Source organism: Petaurus breviceps, unplaced genomic scaffold (assembly GCF_028583685.1).
Source record: "Petaurus breviceps papuanus isolate PSGF00001 unplaced genomic scaffold, PetGlider_PUasm1.0 214, whole genome shotgun sequence".
Classification (NCBI taxonomy): Eukaryota; Metazoa; Chordata; class Mammalia; order Diprotodontia; family Petauridae; genus Petaurus; species Petaurus breviceps.
In genome coordinates this window covers 14,872,951-14,890,739 of record NW_027185863.1, presented here as the reverse complement: position 1 = coordinate 14,890,739, position 17,789 = coordinate 14,872,951, and the positions used below count along the sequence as shown (strand labels likewise).

The following is a 17,789-nucleotide window of genomic DNA, read 5'->3' as shown; positions in this document are numbered from 1 at the left end:
CAGGGCTTGATTTCTGCTGTCTAGACTTTAAATTATGATGAAAAATGTTAATAAAGCAGATTAAACTTAAGAATGTGTCATGAATACATCCCCCATGCCTCCTCCAGAGAGCTGGTTGTTAAACATTTACAAGTACACCCCTGACAATCTATCTGCCTGTAGCTATATTTCATGCTTTTAATCCCTCCAGTAGTCTCCTTTCTTGGCTGTCTCTGGGAGCATCTATTATGAATATGCTGAAACTACACAAACAACTGAATCATGAAACTCAATCATGCATCCGAGACGGAGCTGTCAGAATTTGAGGAGAGGTGGATCCGTGAATCCTTCTTTCTCTGGCTGCTGAGCACTCCTAATTTTGATTCATTGGTTTGGCATTTTAAACTGAAGGTGAGAACAAGGAAGTAGTAAAACTCTACATGTTTTCTTCTAAAACATTCATCTGTGATCCCTGTCCAAAGTGTTCTTTATTCTTACCTCCTAATTATTCTTCATTTCTACTAATGTGGAGAGGGGAGCTGTAACAGAGGTTCCGTATTCTTATTTATCGGATATCATAAATGTTACCAAAAAGAAGCAAGAGATTATCCTATTCCACAAAATTATACCTACATATATTCCTTCTTCTACCCAACTGTTTTAATGAATCCAAATATAGAACTAAACTTTTTTTTGTTTTTGTTTTGTTTTACTTTGAGTTTTTAAAAAAATTATTAATTTATTTTTTAGAACTAAACTTTTAATAGGGTTTAGCGTTACCATCTCCTGCATGCAAAATTCAGTCTGCATGTCCTCTCTGCCTTCTTACCTGATGCCATATCAACTCTCAAAAAAAAATATTTCCCCATAAAATCATCATCTCTGCTACAGATAGAAAATAGAAACTCTCAAAGAGCCCAAGCTGCTTTATTATCTCCCCATGGTCTCCTGAATTGAACTTAAACTCCTTTTCCTATTTTCATGAAGGTCTGTCATTCTGAAAAAACAGGTCTTAGTTCACACCTAGGTCTTTGAATACTTCACTTTTTACCCTGCTACTTTTATTTTAGAAAAGAAGGCCTGCAGCTATGCTCATTATATATGAGAAACCAATGGCAAAGCATAAAACTCAACTCAGACAAGAAAGAAACAAAATGTAGTAGAAACAGGAAGTAGGCCCCAGAGAGCCCACACTCATATTTATTGCCAACCCACAATGCCAGAAGTCTCTCTTGGGTAAAACTCCAATTATTTTCAGCAGGAGTCCTGAAAACATAAGGGATCAGACCCACAAGTTATACCTCCTTTCATAACTACCTTGTATTCATTCTCTTTATATTCTGCATGTACTTACATATAAACTCATCTCCTTTATTGGGACTCATGGGGTGGCCAAGGAGCCCTAGAATGTCTGGGGTGAGGGCTGCTGAGCCCTTTTCAAGGCTGTTCATCCACTTTTGGTGTCCACCTGTCACCCAGCTCTTACCTGTGGCTCCAAGAAGCCACAGCATGTACGTCAGCTATGCCGTCTTGGCTGATGGGCTAAACCAGGTTGAGGGTGAGTTAGGGGGTGTCTACCCCAAGCACGTGAAGACTCCCCTTGGTGAAATGGATGGGTGAGAACAATTTGTTCCAACAGCCATGAAGGAAGCTGAAGCCAGTGCTGTGAAGTGCTTAGAGCTTGGTCAGACATAGAAGAAGCCAAGGTCATCCCCTGCAACCTGGACCATTGCCAGTCAACCTGACTTTTGTCTTGCCCCTGAAGTCTGATGACTCTGTGAGGCTGGTGCCTTTGTACAACTCTGCCTTGCTTGAACACAATTCATATGCAAGTCAAGACATCGTCCTGTGATGCCATTGGTCACCTTCAAAAACAAAGGATGGAAAATAACATTCTGCATATATTTACATATAAACTCATCTCCTCTGTTAGAAAATAAGTTCCTTGAGACTAGAGATTGCTTCATTTTCTGTATTTATCACCTTAGAGTCTAGCATAGTGCCTGGCACATTAAGTAGTGCTTTAGTAGTAATTGGTGGGGTGGCTAGGGGGCACAGTGAATAGAGCACCAGCCCTGGAGTCAGGAGGACCTGGGTTCGGATCCAGCCTCAGACACTAAACACACACACACACACACACACACACACACACACACACACACTAGCCTGTGACCTTGGGCAAGTCACTTAACCCCAATTGCCCTCCAAAAAGAAAAGCAAAAAAAAAAAAATAGTAATTGGTAGATTTGGATTACATCAGTGATTGACTTCCTTGGTGTAGGGAATTGTTGTTTAAAAAAAAATACTATCTACGAATTCAAATGTGCAGCTATTCTAAAACGTATAATCTTAGGGAGTTATTTGGGCGTGCTGAGAGGTTATGCCAAAGATCCCATGGCAAGTGCATGTCAGAGGTTGCACTTGAATCCAGGTCATACTGACTGGCTTTATCCATCAGGATAGAGTACCTTGCACACAGCGACTGCCTCCCATCCATTCCATAGATGTCTGTCCATACTTTATCATATCCATGTATTATATGCTGGCTCCCCCACTGGAATGTGAGATCTTTCAGAGCTGGGGTAGTGTTTTACCTTTCCTTGTATTCCCAGCACTTGGAACACAACAAACAGTTGGATTTTTTGTTGGTTGGTCGATTAAAAAACATTTTTTAAAAAGTAATTTTATTATAATCTTAAATACAAAAAAGAACATTTCTATGTATACAGCAGAACACAAAAGGAGGATTGCATATGAAATGATGAATCTTCATTTTATACCCCTTACTTTCTTTATTTTTTTTTCTTTTTTTAAAAGCAATTGGGGTTAAGTAACTTGCTCAAGGTTACACGGCCAGGTGTTTCTGGGTGGGTGCTAAGTGTCTGAGCCTGGGATTCGATCTCCAGGTCTTCTCAACACTGGAGCCGGTGCTCTTACTCGCTGTGCTACCTGGCCGCCCCTCTTACTTTCTTTAAAAGTCTATTATAAATTCCACATTATTTTCTTTTTTCTTTCAAATAGTATTTTATTTTTCTAAATATATATAAAGACAATTTTTAACATTCATTTTTTAAATGAAAATATGAGTTCCAAACTTCCTCCCTTCCCTCCCTCCTCCGTAAAACAGCCAGCAATTTGATCGAGCTTGTATACCATGTGTTATTTTCAAAATTGTCCTGTTTTTTCTGAGCTTCCTTTCCAACTTTCTTCTGTTCTCTTCTATGCCTCTCTAAAATGTTTCAATGGTCCTCTTTTTATTTTTGGCATCATTATTACCAACTCTTCCATAACATCCCCAAACTCCTATCTAAGGGGCTAAGGCACTCCCTTAGATTTTAGATCTTTTTATTTCCTTCCCTGGGAGAAACACCACTGGAGGGTATTGCCCCTTCCCTTCCTCCAGAATCAGGACGTTTTGCTTTATTTTCGGCTATTCTCTCCCAGGTATTATTTTCTCAACCCTGTCCCTCATCCTATTCATGTGTGTTTACCTTTTGAATGTCATGCATTACTACCTATACTTTGCATGTGTGTGTGTGTTCAACTGTCCTTTGCCCATTTTAGATGAGTGGGACCTCTGTTTTTCTTATTCACTGGAACTGGAAAAATTAAGATTCTGAAGGGATATGTTTCTTCTCCCATTAAAACGTTTGTACTGCATTATCATACAGCCCCTTCTAATTCCTGAAACAATTTACCTTTCTAAGTTTTTTTTTTTTGTTCTTGTGTTTATATTTCAAAGTTCCTACTCAGCTCTTGTCTTTTCATCAAAAATGCTTGAAAGCCATTTATTTCAGAGTGAGCTACCAGAGTTCCAGGAAATCCATTACAGTTAGGAGTAAAGTCCTGAGTAGCCTGCCTGCTTGATCCAGCAGAGTCATGCATCAGAGGTGACCAAGAGGGAGTGACAGTGACTCATCCATCAGTTCTGCTGCATTTGGAAATGCTTTTGGTGGGGTAAATACTTTGTAGAAACTGCTTTAAGGCTGAGCTTGTTCTATCAAGGGACCAAGGCAGAATAAAGGAGAATGCGTCCCCCAGTGTATGTATATGTAGGCAAAATGTTTTGAACTTTCATTCTTGCTATATATAGCTTCTTAATCAATCCATTTTTGTGAAATCCAATTGATGGTAATTGCTTAAATGGTATTGGAGTGCTAATCACAGGAGGGTATTGCTGTGAGGAAGATAGTAACTGTTAACTGATGGTTAATATAATGGAGACACCCTGGAATGGGTCAAGCCAGTGGCATTAGATATTTCCAATGCCCCTGGTATCCTGAGGTTAAAAATGTAGTCAGCTGCAAAGTTTCTTGTGCAAAAAGGAACTGGAATAAGGATCCCCCAGAATCCTTACAAGGCCCTCACTAATTTTCAGGAAGTCAGTTATTTGGGTAAGATTTTCTTTCTTGACACAGGAGCCAAGATGGCAGACTAAAAGCAGGAACTTGCTTGAGCTCCTGCTCCAATACCTGTAAAATATGACTCTAAACAAATCTTAGTGCTCAGAACCCAAAGTGACAGAGAAAAACAAGTCTCTGCTGAAGGCAGTCTGACAGGCCGACAGGAAGGGTCTAATGCACCAGGCTGGGAGCTGAGAACAGTCCCCTGTGAATCACGTGGGCCCAGACCTGCTCCACAGACTGAACAGAGCAGACTTCAGGAGAGTGAATCACTGGCAGCTGTGGTGGTCTCCAGATTTCTCAACCCATAAATGCCAAAGAGAAAGTAAAAGATCAGTGGGGAATTGGAATTCTGTTGATACTGGGTGAGACAAAAGTGGGGTCTGGCCCCTGCCCCCAGGGTGGCAGAGGTGGTGTGGCTGCTTCCAGCTCCAGGAGTACAGATGGTAGGGGGCCACATGACTGTCTAGAGGCCAATTGCAGGAATCTCTTAGCTAGTTCTGGGGCAGGACACTCTGCTTTGTCCTGCTTGGATCTGGATCCAGGCTGGGGTGGTGGCCCAGGGGTGAGGAGCACTGGCATGGCAGAGCTTGTTGAGGCTGTGGAGATAAAGTCCTCCTCCCAGTTTTGAGGCAGGAGCCTAGATGAAGCTCTGACAAAAGCAGTGCAAAACCTCAGAAATTTGGGACATAGCTCTCTCCACTCTGGAAGCAGAGTTCTGTGGCAAGAGCTCAAAAGCCAAGTAATTGGCTGGCAAGATGAGCAAACAGAGGAGGCACAATCACACTACAGAATCTTTTTGGGGGACAAAGAGGATCAAAACATAGAACCAGAAGAAGACAACAAAGTCAAAACTCCTGCATCAAAAGCCTCCAAGAAAAATATGAATTGGTCACAGGCTATGGAGGAGCTCAAGAAGGATTTTGAAAATCAAGTAAGAGAAGTGGAGGAAAAATTGGAAAGAGAAATGAGAATGATGCGAGAAAATCATGAAAAGAGAGTCAACAATCTGCTAAAGGAGACCCCCCAAAATACTGAAGAAAATAACACCTTAAAAAATAGACTCACTCAAATGGCAAAAGAGGCCCAAAAAGCCAAGGAGGAGAAGAATGCCTTAAAAAGCAGAATTGCCCAGATGGAAAAGGAATTTTAAAAATTCACTGAAGAAAATAATTCCTTCAAAATCAGATTGGAGGGGCGGCTAGGTGGCACAGTGAATAGAGCACCAGCCCTGGAGTCAGGAGGACCTGAGTTCAAATCTGGCCTCAGACACTTAACACAAAACTAGCCATATAACCTTGGGCAAGACACTCAACCCCAATTGCCCTACCTTACCCCCTCCAAAAAGAAAAAAAATAATATTGGAGCAAATGGAAGCTAATGACTTTATGAGAAGTCAAGATTACTACAAAACAAATCCAAATGAATGAAAAAAATAGAAGGCAATGTGAAATATCTCATTGGAAAAACCGCTGACCTGGAAAATAGATCCAGGAGAGATAATTTTAAAATTATTGGACTACCTGAAAGCCATGATCAAAAAAAGAATCTAGACATCATCTTTCAAGAAATTCTCAAGGAAAATTGTCCTGATATCTTAGAACCAGAGGGCAAAATAGAAATTGAAAGAATTCACTGATTGACTCTTGAAAAAGATCCCCCCCAAAAAACTCCTAGGAATATTATAATCAAATTCCAGAGTTTTCAAGTCAAGGAGAAAATATTAGAAGCAGTCAGGAAGAAACAATTTGAGTGATGTGGAAACACAATCAGGATAACACAAGATCTAGCAGCTTCTATATTAAGGGATTGAAGGACTTGGAATATGATATTCCAGAGGTCAAAGGAGCTAGGATCAAAACCAAGAATCACCTACCCAGCAAAACTGATTATAATACTTCAGGGGAAAATATGGTCATTCAATGAAATAGAGGACTTTCAAGTATTCTTGATGAAAAAACCAGAGTTGAACAGAAAATTTGACTTTCAAATACAGGAAGCAAGAGAAGCATGAGAAGGTAAACAGGAAAGAGAAATAATAAGGAACTTATTAAAGTTGAGCTATTTACATTCCTACATGGAAAGATGATATTTGTAATTCATGAGACTTTTCTCAGTATGAGGATAGTTGAAGGGATTATAGACATACATACATATGTATGTATGTATAGGTGAGTGTATGTGTGTATGTATAAATGTGTGTGTATATGTGTGTACATGTATACATAGAGGGCACTGGGTGAGTTGAATGTGAAGGGATAATATCAAAAAATAAAATTAAGAGGTGAGAGGAATATATTAGGAGGAGGAGAGGTGGAGAGATAGAATGGGGTGGATTATCTCAAATAAAGAAGGCAGGAGAAGGTTGTTACAATGCAGGGGATGAGCAGAAAGGTGAAAGAGTCAACCTTATATTGGATTTGGCTTAAAGAGGGAATAACATACACACTGAAGTGGGTATCTTACCCTACAGGAAAGTAGGGGGAAGGGGATAAGAGGGGGGATGATAGAAGGGAGGGCAGATTTGGGGAGAGGGTAGTTAGAAGCAAACACTTTTGAAAAGGGACAGGGTCAAAGGAGAAAATAGAATAAATGGGGGACAGGATAGGATGGAGGGAAATACAGTTAGTCTTTCACAATATGACTACAATGGAAATGGCTTGCATTACTACACATGTATAACCTATATTGAATTGCTTGTCTTCCCAGGGGTGTGGGTGAGGAGGGGAGAAGGGAAAGAATCTGGAACTTAAAGTTTTGAAAACAATTGTTAAAAAAAATTTGGCTTTTTACAGGCAACCAGGAAATAAGATATACAGGTAATGGGGTATAGAAATCCATCTTGCCCTACAAGAAAGTAAGGGGGAGGTAGTTTAGGGAGGATATGAGAGAGGGCAAATTGGGGGAAGGGGTATTCAGTATGCTTGCCATCTTGGGATGAGGGGGTAGAGGAGAGATGGGAAGAAAATCTGTAAACTCAAAATCTTTGGGAAATGAATGTTGAAAACTAAAAATAAATTTTTTTAAAAAGAACAGGTCAGGTCCCCCCCAAAAAGATTTTCCTTATTTTCTATGCTATTTATATTGTCCTTTTAATTCTTTCCTCCAGACCTTTTTTGGGCATTTTGTATCTTGTTTTGTTTCTTCTACATAGTCATATAATCACTGTGGAAAGCCTATTTTGAGGCTTTGAGTGTCTGCTTCAATTCTTACAGATTTATTGTCTCTTTCTTTGAGGAGATCTCTGGATCTAAAGTAATTATTTATTCTGATCAGTGTCTTTTTAGATTTACTCATATCTCCAGCCTTAATTCATGAACTGGGTCTTTGTTCCAGGAAAAATCTCTGTCCCTTGCTGCATTTTTGAGTGAGGTGGTAGCCCTTTTGTGGTCTTAGCCTTGGTTCCCTGAGTTCTTATGCTGACCTGCACCTTTTGAGGTTAGGTGTCCATGGGTCTCTGAGGTTCAGAGCTCTGGATCTTCAGAACCATCTAGGGAATCCTACTACAGAGTACAAGGGACCTTAGAGTTCCTAGATACCTGAGCTGTCCCTGTCTCCCCCATCCTCCAGGGCTGATGTACCTCACTGGTGCTGCCACTCCTTTGGGCTTCTAAGCTCCTCACCCTGGGGTTTTGTCAGTGGAATCCTCTACTTTTTTCACCTCCAGACTTAAAACCTTGCAAGCTACATGTGTCTCTATCCCCTGCTCTGCGCTGATTTTGCTAATCATCCCTTTGACTACTGCCTGTGGTCTTGTAACTAGCTAGTTTTTTGTGTTTTTCTGGGGCAGAACAAGTAATTTATTATTCTTCAGATTTGTTGATCATTACTCTGACATATGAATTTCAGGTTTTTGCTGGAGTTGATATATGAGAGTTAAATGCTCTGTCTCTGTTCAGGTAGACATCTTGGCTGGAAGCAATAAATTCTTCTTGACTGACTGAATGACAACAACTCTATTGGGCAAATAATACAAGCATTGTCAATTCAGTTTAAAGACGAAAAAACTAAGGGCCTGAATGGTAATTTGGTATGCCCATGATCTTGCAGGCAGTAAATTTCTGAGGCAAGATCTGAAGCCAGGTCTCCTAATTTGGAGCTAGTATTCTATTGTTACTGGTTTCTGGTTCTCACTAGGCAGTAATTCTCAGTTATCACTAAACCATAACCTACTAGGAACAAATTCGAATTAATAAAATAGTACAAGGTTAATGATGATTGGTCCAAGGTGTTTTAATTATATATAATGGTGGTAATGGAACTAAAGTTAATTGGAGCTCAATAATATTAATTTTAATCCTACTATTAATAACTACAGCTTTTCAACTGAAAGATTTTCTACATACATGATTGAATTTGATTCATGAAATGGTTATACCATGAGCATGGATATTATGATCTCTATTTTGTAGAGAAGGAAGCTAAGTCTCAGAGAGATTAACTTGTCCAAAACCTCACTATTTCCCCCCACCACTAACCCCCTTTCTATTTTGGACATATGGTTTCTTTGGTATGAGAAACTCCCAGTGTACAAACTCAGGAGCAGGTCTTGAACACAGACTGTCCTGACTCTAAACCTGTTAATCTCTCCACTATGCCTGGTTTTCACATGTTACAAAAGAGGAAACTGAGACTCAAAGATGTTAAGTATTAGGTCCAAGGTTACATAGTTAGTAAACAGCAGAGCCAGGATTCAACCTAAGTCTTCTCAACTACAAGTCTAGTGATGCTTTCAAAAGCTTTGCTGTTTTGATGTGTTAAGAATCCTTGGGGGCAGCTAGGTGGTGCAGTGAGTAAAGCGCCGGCCCCAGGAGTCGAGAGGACCCAAGTTCAGTTCTGGCCTCAGACACTTAACACCCACACAAAAAAAATTAGCCGTGTAACCTTGGGCAAGTTACTTAACCCCAGTTGCCCTCCAAAAGGCAAAAAATAAAAGAATCCTTGGGGCGGCTAGGTGGCACAGTGAATAGAGCACCAACCCTGGAATCAGGAGGACCTGAGTTCAAATCCGGCCTCAGACACTTATCACAAAACTAGCCATGTGACCTTGGGCAAGTCACTTAACCCCAACTGCCCTCCAAAAAGCAAATAATAATAATAATAATCCTTAAAGATTCCATCCTTGAGTTAAAAAAAAATAGAATTCGAGTCTAAAATCTTATATGTTATTCTACCTTCGTGTATACAAAATTATTTACAGTCAAATACTATCTCTATATAACTAAAGACTGCTGGACACTGGGCTGGATGAATCTGGGAAAGTCTAATTTCTCAGAGCCTCAGGCAACTAAGACACCAAGCTACAGAGGACTTGCTTATCTATGCCACTGGAGAGAAAATCTACCCTAAGATTTCCCCAAGAACTCAGGTGAAATAAAAAGGCATTAGGCTGAAAGCTGAAGCTTCGATGAACACAGAATCTATTCATTTACTGATTTTTTTTGTCAGACTGACTCATTCACTTTCCTAATGGAATGATACACTTATATACAAAAGCAGAAAGAGGTTCCATGTTTTCTCAAAAAATAATCTGTTATGTAGTACTTGGGTGACTGAAATGACAGTATCTCAAAGTCAGTGAATTGTTTTTTGGTGGTTTCAGGGAGACCAGCTGGGCGAAAGGTGCCCTTGGCTGGCCTGAGGAAGGGTGTGTATAATAGTCCTAACTCCATTGCCTCCATGCAAAAAGGCCCTAAATGCTTTTAAAACATGGGGATTTACTTAAGATTTACTACCTTTTGCATCATTAAGCCCATGAAGTTGACAGAAAGAAATTAAAATGGGAGGCAGACAACTGATCAATGTCCTCATATTTCTCTTGGGTAGCCCCTGCAGTCTTCTCTGCGGCTGCCACATTGTAATTGAGTAGTTGAAGATTCTATCCCATCATGGAGTAAATCAATAAGTGAATCTACATTTTAATTGGTTGTTTTACATTTGTGCTTTTCCAAAAAAAATGCAATCACTTGGAAACTGCAGCCAACTTAATTTTTCCAGTGTTATAATTCCAAATCATTTCTTGGAAAAGCTAAAACTAAGCTCTGACTGGTTGTTCATAGTCCTGAGAATATTAAATTTGCTGACCCTGGATAGAAATACAATTTTTTTCCTTCTGGCTATAACACCAATCTTATTCTTCTCAGTAGCAGAGCTAAAAATGAACACTTAATGTGTCACCAGGGACAGATCTAAAATTTAAGGCTCTTTCCTACACATTACCGCTTGTTGTGATGAGTAGCTACTCCTAGTTAGATAATGAAATTAACAGTCTATATTGCTTATTAGGAATGTAAATTACTTTGTCAGTTCTAATGGCTAACCCAAGCTCTTAACCTCAATCAGTTTTCAATTTCTTCTCTTAAACCATTCATCTCTACCCCTAGCTGGCTGTTAAATCACTATTTCAAGTAACATTTTCTAAGTTTCATGGGTCTATATTAAGAAAACTATTTTCTTCTCCAGTGCTGCTAGAAAAGTATCAAGTATTATCAATTCACCTCCAACATAAGAAAAGGATTTTCAGCCAATGACATACTTCTGTGATCTGTCGTTTACTCCCTTACTGATCCCTCCAGCTAAGCATTGTTTTCTTCATTGATGATAACAGACTGATGTGGTGTTGTGCCCTCTCAAAACTGAGTTCGAGGAATGAGGTGGGAGAAAAACATGTGCAATGTGTCCCCATTGCCCTTGCTCTAATCGCTGATCTACCCTGCTCCCCTCCCTCCTTATCTAAATTTGCCTCAAGTGCTTGAATTCCCAGTTAGGGCTCTGCTGGTGAAATCTGGCTAAGATACACATCAAGGGTGATGAGGTTTGGAGTCAAGTTGTCTGGAAAGAATTCAGGAGGCAGATGTTCTCCTAGTCAAGAGCATTTTATTGACCCCAAAGCATCAGGCTAGCCCTTAGGAGTACTAGCAGTTTGAGAAAAGACTAGGGCTTGCTTTTGTGTACTTAGCCCCAGGTGGGGCATACTCCTCCATGGGCAGTTAACAACAAGGAAGGGGAGGTAGGAAGGAGAAGCAGGTGTGCCGGATACAATTAAAAATATCCGAGTATGTGGTCACCAAACAGTGAACTTTGCTTGCAAAGTTCAAGGACATGGTCACAAACCATAGGGGTTTATCAAATACACAGAGTTAATAAGGAGAGCCTCCTATTACTGAGCAGGTTTAGATTTAGGCAAGATTCTCATTGTTGCTGGGCAGAAGTCAGCCTCATCAAAGGGTAGCCTGAAAGGAAAGAAAGATGGATGTTACTGAAGGACATTATAAAGCCTGAGAGGTTTTTTGTCTGTGTGGAAATGGAGCAGGGTAGTTGCATTCCAAGGCACTCCCTGCTTCCCCCTTACCTTCTAATCTTACATGATAATGTAAGGGTTCTATTGCCCCTTTAATATGTTAGCCATTTAGTTGTTGAAAGAGACAGAAAAGGAACTTTTTCATAAATAAATTTTTAAAAAATCAAATCAATCTGAGAAGGATGCGAAGCACTGCTCCTTCCATAGTTGAAAAGTTAGATTGCTAGAAGGGGGGAAAGAACTTTTGTTCCCTATGCCTCCCCATGGGGCATTGCTTTTCTTCTAGGCCAACTTTTTGCTGGGTGCTGTGTTGCTGGGCACTGTATTGCTACTATTCTCTGCCCCCTCTCTGTTGGGTTTTAACTGGATTCACTTCAGGAGCTACCTCTTACCCAAAGGAGAAGTAGGGTTTACCGTATCTCTTATCTCAGAACCTAAAAACTAAGCTTTAGCTCCTTTAGCAAAGCAGGTCTCTTTAGGCATTTCTATACATAAATGGATTTTTTTGGCTCTTTTCATTAAGCAAACTTTTTGACTACAAGAAAGGGACTGCACTTTACATTCATATGTTGATTTTACATCAAACCACTAAGCACTTATCAAGTGTATTTATTGTGCCAGGCACTATGCAAAATGTCTGGAATACAAACGGAAGCAAAAAAATAGTCCCTGATCTCAAGGAACTTGTTTCCAGTGGGGAAATACATTACTTAAAGGGAACCTGAAAAGGTGTGGGGGAGCAAATATCCACAGAGGCATGGTGAAGAAAGACATCAAGAGTGGAGGCCAAAGAGAAATGAAGGTATGAATATGACAGGCCTGGGCTTTTCCAAGAAAATGAAGGATCTGAGAAGAACTGACTAATCAGAGAAAGGGACCTCAGAGTCAGAAGGGAAAGTTGGGAAGAAATTAAAAAGTGACTTAATTCTTTTTATTTGCACAAAAGTCTATTCTATTCCCTAAAAGTTCATTTGCTGTCTCTTTCAACAACCATACTACTGACATACAAAAGGGGACAGTGCCTTGGACAGTGCCTTACAGTAATCACTATTGGTCTTCTTTAGCACCAATTGATAGTTGTACCACCCTCACTCTACATCCCTGTAACTAATAACAAAACAGAGCCTCCCAAAGCATGAAGATGCTCTCCCATCCCAATGAAAAGCTCACAACCTGAAGTCACAAACTCAGCTTCTGTTCTCATATTTTACCTCTGTAATTATCCCTATTAGAGATTTATTGGCAACAGCAATAATGGTTTATTTCCCTATAGTAACAACATACTATGTGCAAAAGACCACGAAAAACATCACCCATTATGGTAACAACAACCTTTACCTATACTCTCATTTTGCTATGAATAGCATCTTAAAGCCTGAGAGGTTTTTGCTGACCACCTTCACTTGCATGTGAAAGATTGAAATTTAAAGGATATCCTCCTAGCTGCTCTACTAAATAAGTCTCTTTTTTTTATACTTGCTCTTCCCTACTCATTCATTTGAGTGACAAGATGCAAAGGATGTTGGAGACATTGACAGAAGTTATAGGACCTCAGATCCTCATAGATTCTATGGAGTTTCTTTGTTTTTGAAATACAACTTCATATTTATTTACTAGTTTTAGTTGTTGACATAGTTGCATGTTGATAGGTTATTTTTATTTTTCTCATGTAACATTCAGAACAATAAAAAATGCATAAAACAAATCAAATGTATTGCTTATAATAATAAATGTAAATGGTCCAATGTCTCTCATCAAAAGAAAAAATAGTTATATAATGGATCAAAACCCCACATCTATCAATATATTACTCAGTGGAAACATTTATGCAGATTGATATTACAGTTACAGTTAAGAGGTTGTTCTAAATGTATTATGCAACTACAAGTTAAAGAAAAATGGTGTCAGTTCTAATATATAGCAATGTAAAAGTCAAATTGTAAAATATAGAAAACCAATAAGGTATTACATAAAGCTGTAAGGAAAAATGAAAATATGTAGCAATGCTCAATGAAACACACTAAACAATTTGACAGCTAAATTCATAACAATTGGATTTTAACAACAATGGAAGTAGAAATGGACAAAAGTGTAATAATAGGAGAATTCAATCTCGTTGTCAGAATATGATGAATCAGATAAAAAAACATTAACAAAAAGAAACTAAAGCTTTGATTTGCTTAAACAATGAATTCAAATTAACACATATATGAAGAGAACTAAATGGGAGTAGAAAATCCTCATTCTTTTATGTAAAGAATGCATTCTTTATGTAAAAAGAAAAATTAGGAATAAAAGTTATTTTTACATTAAAATGTTCCATTGATTTTCTTTTAAAAAATATAGTTGTCACTTCACTATAGCTCCTTATGCCCAAAAGAGATCCCTTTATGACAAAGTACAGTTAATAAAAAACAAACTAACAGAGCAACCCTGAAAATGCATGCCTCATTTTGCACCTACTGTCCACCACCTCTTGCCAAGAGGTAGGAAGTACTCTGAAATCTTCATTGATGTTTTTATTGATCATAGTTCTAAAATCTTTTAATTAATATTATTGTGGTCTTCATGAAAATTGTTTTCTTTATTCTATTTGTTTCTCTTTTCATCTCTTCATCCAAGTTTCTTTAAACGAATGAATGAGGAAAAAAAAGCATTTATTAAATGTACACTATACATAAAGCCCTTTGCTAAGTATTGAGGTTATAAATAGAAAAGTAAGACACTCCTTGCTCTTAAAAAGCTCTTATTCTGATGGGGGGAGACAACCTATACATGAGGTTTTTGTTTCAACTGAAATGGAAAAGCCTAGAGATCCTTAGGATACAACATCAAAGCTGAAGATAAAGTACCGTCTTTAATGTTATTTGCATTGATAAATTCATATGCATATTTGATACTGAACTACTTGACAGTACTAAAGACTTTGGTGGCAAGAACCTTCTTTTCCTGGTTCCCAGTAGCTATTAGCTGCTAAGAAGGTGTGAAATGCAGTTCCTAAAGTGAGAGTTTCCATGTGACCCCTCCCTGGACCATGGGCTGAGATGGAATCAGAGTTAGTGGTCTGGGACCACTGCTATTTTTGGAGCTCTTAGATTAAAGGTCCCACGCTGCCTCTACCAGGGCCTGAACAGAGATGGTGGTGACCTGCTAGGCACCTGCTACCTGCTATCTTTCCCTTAAGGTGCCTTGTTTTTCCAGATAGGCTGGCTTGATGGCCTCATTGGTGACAAATGATCAACAGTTGGTCTGAGCAGTAGCTAGTGTAATAGGCTTGTTTTCCATAGGTATTGTTTCCCTAAGATGAGGACTTTTGAGGGTTGCCTAGAAGAAGGGCTACGGTGGGCAAGTGATAATTCAAGTTTTTCTTCATATTCACAACTTCTTAAAGTAAGATTCTGTTATATACATATACTACAATTCTCCAGTTGGGCATGCAATTGATGGGAACCCATTTTGTAGAAGCTCTTTAGCAAAGTCCTCTGACATGGTTGGGGTCACAGGATCCCCGAAAAGAGTAAAGGGGAAGTTACTTTCCAACCCTGAATCATAAAGATCTTAATCCTGCTAATAAGAGAAAGCAGCGTTAAAAAAAAAAAAACAATATAAATGCCCATCAACTCTGATTAGCTATGTGGAGATTTTGTGTTCCAAAAAAGCCTGGCCTCTGAAGGCTAATACCTCCTTTCCTTATGGAGAGAAAGCTACTTTTTCCTAGTCCAAATGCTAGAGGGGTGAGTGTCCCCCTTTTCTAAAAGAGTGAAAGTTTAGCATCTGGGCTTTTACTAAAAGAGATATGGCTGATCCTACTTTTCTTCCTGGGGGAAGAGTTAACACCTCAATAGATTTCAGCTAAACCCCAGCAGCTGGCATCAGAACGGGACAGAAGCAATGAAATAGCCAGAAGCAGGAAGGAGCTGCAATATGACATCCAGCAGAAAGTTGTCCTAGAAGATACCTAGCAAAACCTCATGTGAAGCAGGCCTCACAGAAATACGATGGCATTGCCAGGAGAAATCAGTGGTCCTGCAGTGTTGAAGGAATGAGTTACCTACCCTGCCATGCATCTGCCCTGGTTAACACATGTTCCCTATGTGTGAGTTCCTTAAATGGGATCTCTATGTGTGCCTTCTCCTACCAAAGGTGTGTGTATTTATGGGAGGGAATAGGACAGAATAAGCATTTATCTAGTGGCTGCTATGTGCCAGACACTATATTAAGCACTTTTTGCAAATGTGACCTAATTTGACCCTCACAATGACAGTGTGAGGTAGGTACTGTTATCCCTATTTTACAGTTGAGTAGACTGAGGCAGACAGTTGTTAAATGACTTGCCCAGAGTCATTCAACCAGTATCTGAGGCCAGATTTGAATTTGTCTTCTTGACTTAGATCCAGCACTCTAACCACTGTGCCATCTGTTATGGGAGAAGATTCTCCAACTCTGTGGGAAAGATGTTCTGCTATTACTTTTCTTGTTATGTTATTAGACTAGATTTATTATGTTATTTCATCAAATGCCTTTTCTTTAAGCTAATCATTTCCTCTGGCTGGTCAGTAAGAGTAAAGCCATTGGTAGGGCATCATTAGCTACAGTTTTGAGAGGTTGTTGACCCACAGCAGACTTTAAACTTGGGGCAGCTTTTCTGGGGGTCCTACATGGAAGAAGAGCATCCCAGTGCTACATCACCATTAGGAAAGATAAGTGGTGCAGAATTTAGAGTCAGAAAAACTTGGATATGAATTTCATCTTTGATACTGTCTAGTTCTATGACCATGGAGAGGTTGCTTCACCTTTACAAGCTTCAAGAAAATTCCTAGGTTTTTAATGAATTGTGATCTTCCAAACATATTAATAAATGACAGTTTGAAATAGAACAAAATTCAAAATTCTTATCTTTCAATTAGGCATCTGAGCAAGATGGGACCTGTAGGCCTTAAGGTTACACTTAAAATTACTTCTTCCTTTCATTATCTCTCCTACCCTAACAACTAACTATCAGACATCTGAGTTACAAGTAGAGGAAGGGCCTTTAGTTGGGGGTTCTAAAACCCTGATTGGGTTTTAGACATTGAAACATTCAAAAAGAAATGCAAGAATCATCTTACCTGGAAGGTTATTAAGTCTATGGATTTGGGTTTTTTTTTTATGGTGGTTGTTCAATTCAACAAACCTTTATTGAGTACTTATTATTTACAAGGCACCATGCTAAAGTTGTGGAGGATCTGAAGATGAATTAAGACAATGTTCCTGACCTGACCTTCAGTCTCTCTTAAGCTAATCAAATATTTTGTCATGTGATGTTTTGTTTTTTTAAAGACCTGCTCTTTCCCTCTCCCCATACTCTTTCTCTCTCTCTCTCTCTTTTTTTTTTTTTTGCCTTTTTGGAGGGCAATTGGGGTTAAGTAACTTGCCCAAGGTCACACGGCTAGTTTTGTGTGCATGTGTTAAGTGTCTGAGGCCAGATCCAAACTCAGGTCCTCCTGACTCCAGAGCCAGCACTCTACTCACTGCGCCACCTAGCCACCCCCCTCCCATCCTCTCTTTTAACAGTTTAATTAAATAAAACAAATTGTCACATAGTAGTAAAAAACACCGCCTTTAAAGTTAAAGGACTTGGATTCAAATCTTGGTCCTGCTACTTACTATTCCTACAATCATGGCAATTCACTTTCCCTCTCTGGGACTCAGTTTCCTAGTATGTAAATGAGAAAATAGAACTAAATGACTTCCAAGATACCTTTCAGCTCCAAACTATAGTCATGTCCAACAACACATGCCTCATTCTGTATTGTAAGTCCTCCCTCCACTTCTTTATGGAGAAGATAGAGGTTTAATGAGTCGTTAGCCAACAATCAATAAATCAGCCAATTGACAAACATTTATAAAGGGCCTACTACGTGCCAGGCTCTGTGTTGAGTGCACAAGACCCCAGAGAAATTCATCTGTTTTTGCCTCCTGTTTTATGAAAACTTGTTTAGAAATAGTTTGGTGAAGTAGAGTTTACAACAAGAAGAGCCAGGCTTGATTTCTTTATTTACCACTTACTAGGTGGGCAACTGTAATGGGAATGCAAATTTGGAAGATCTTCCCTGCCCCTAGGCTAA

General features: G+C 39.2%; 1 pseudogene; it reads left to right on the top strand.

The window, feature by feature from the left end:
• Positions 1–261: 261 nt before the first annotated feature.
• The window catches only part of LOC138165626 (splicing factor 3B subunit 4 pseudogene), a 19,167-nt pseudogene continuing 1,639 nt past the window's right edge, over positions 262–17,789 (top strand).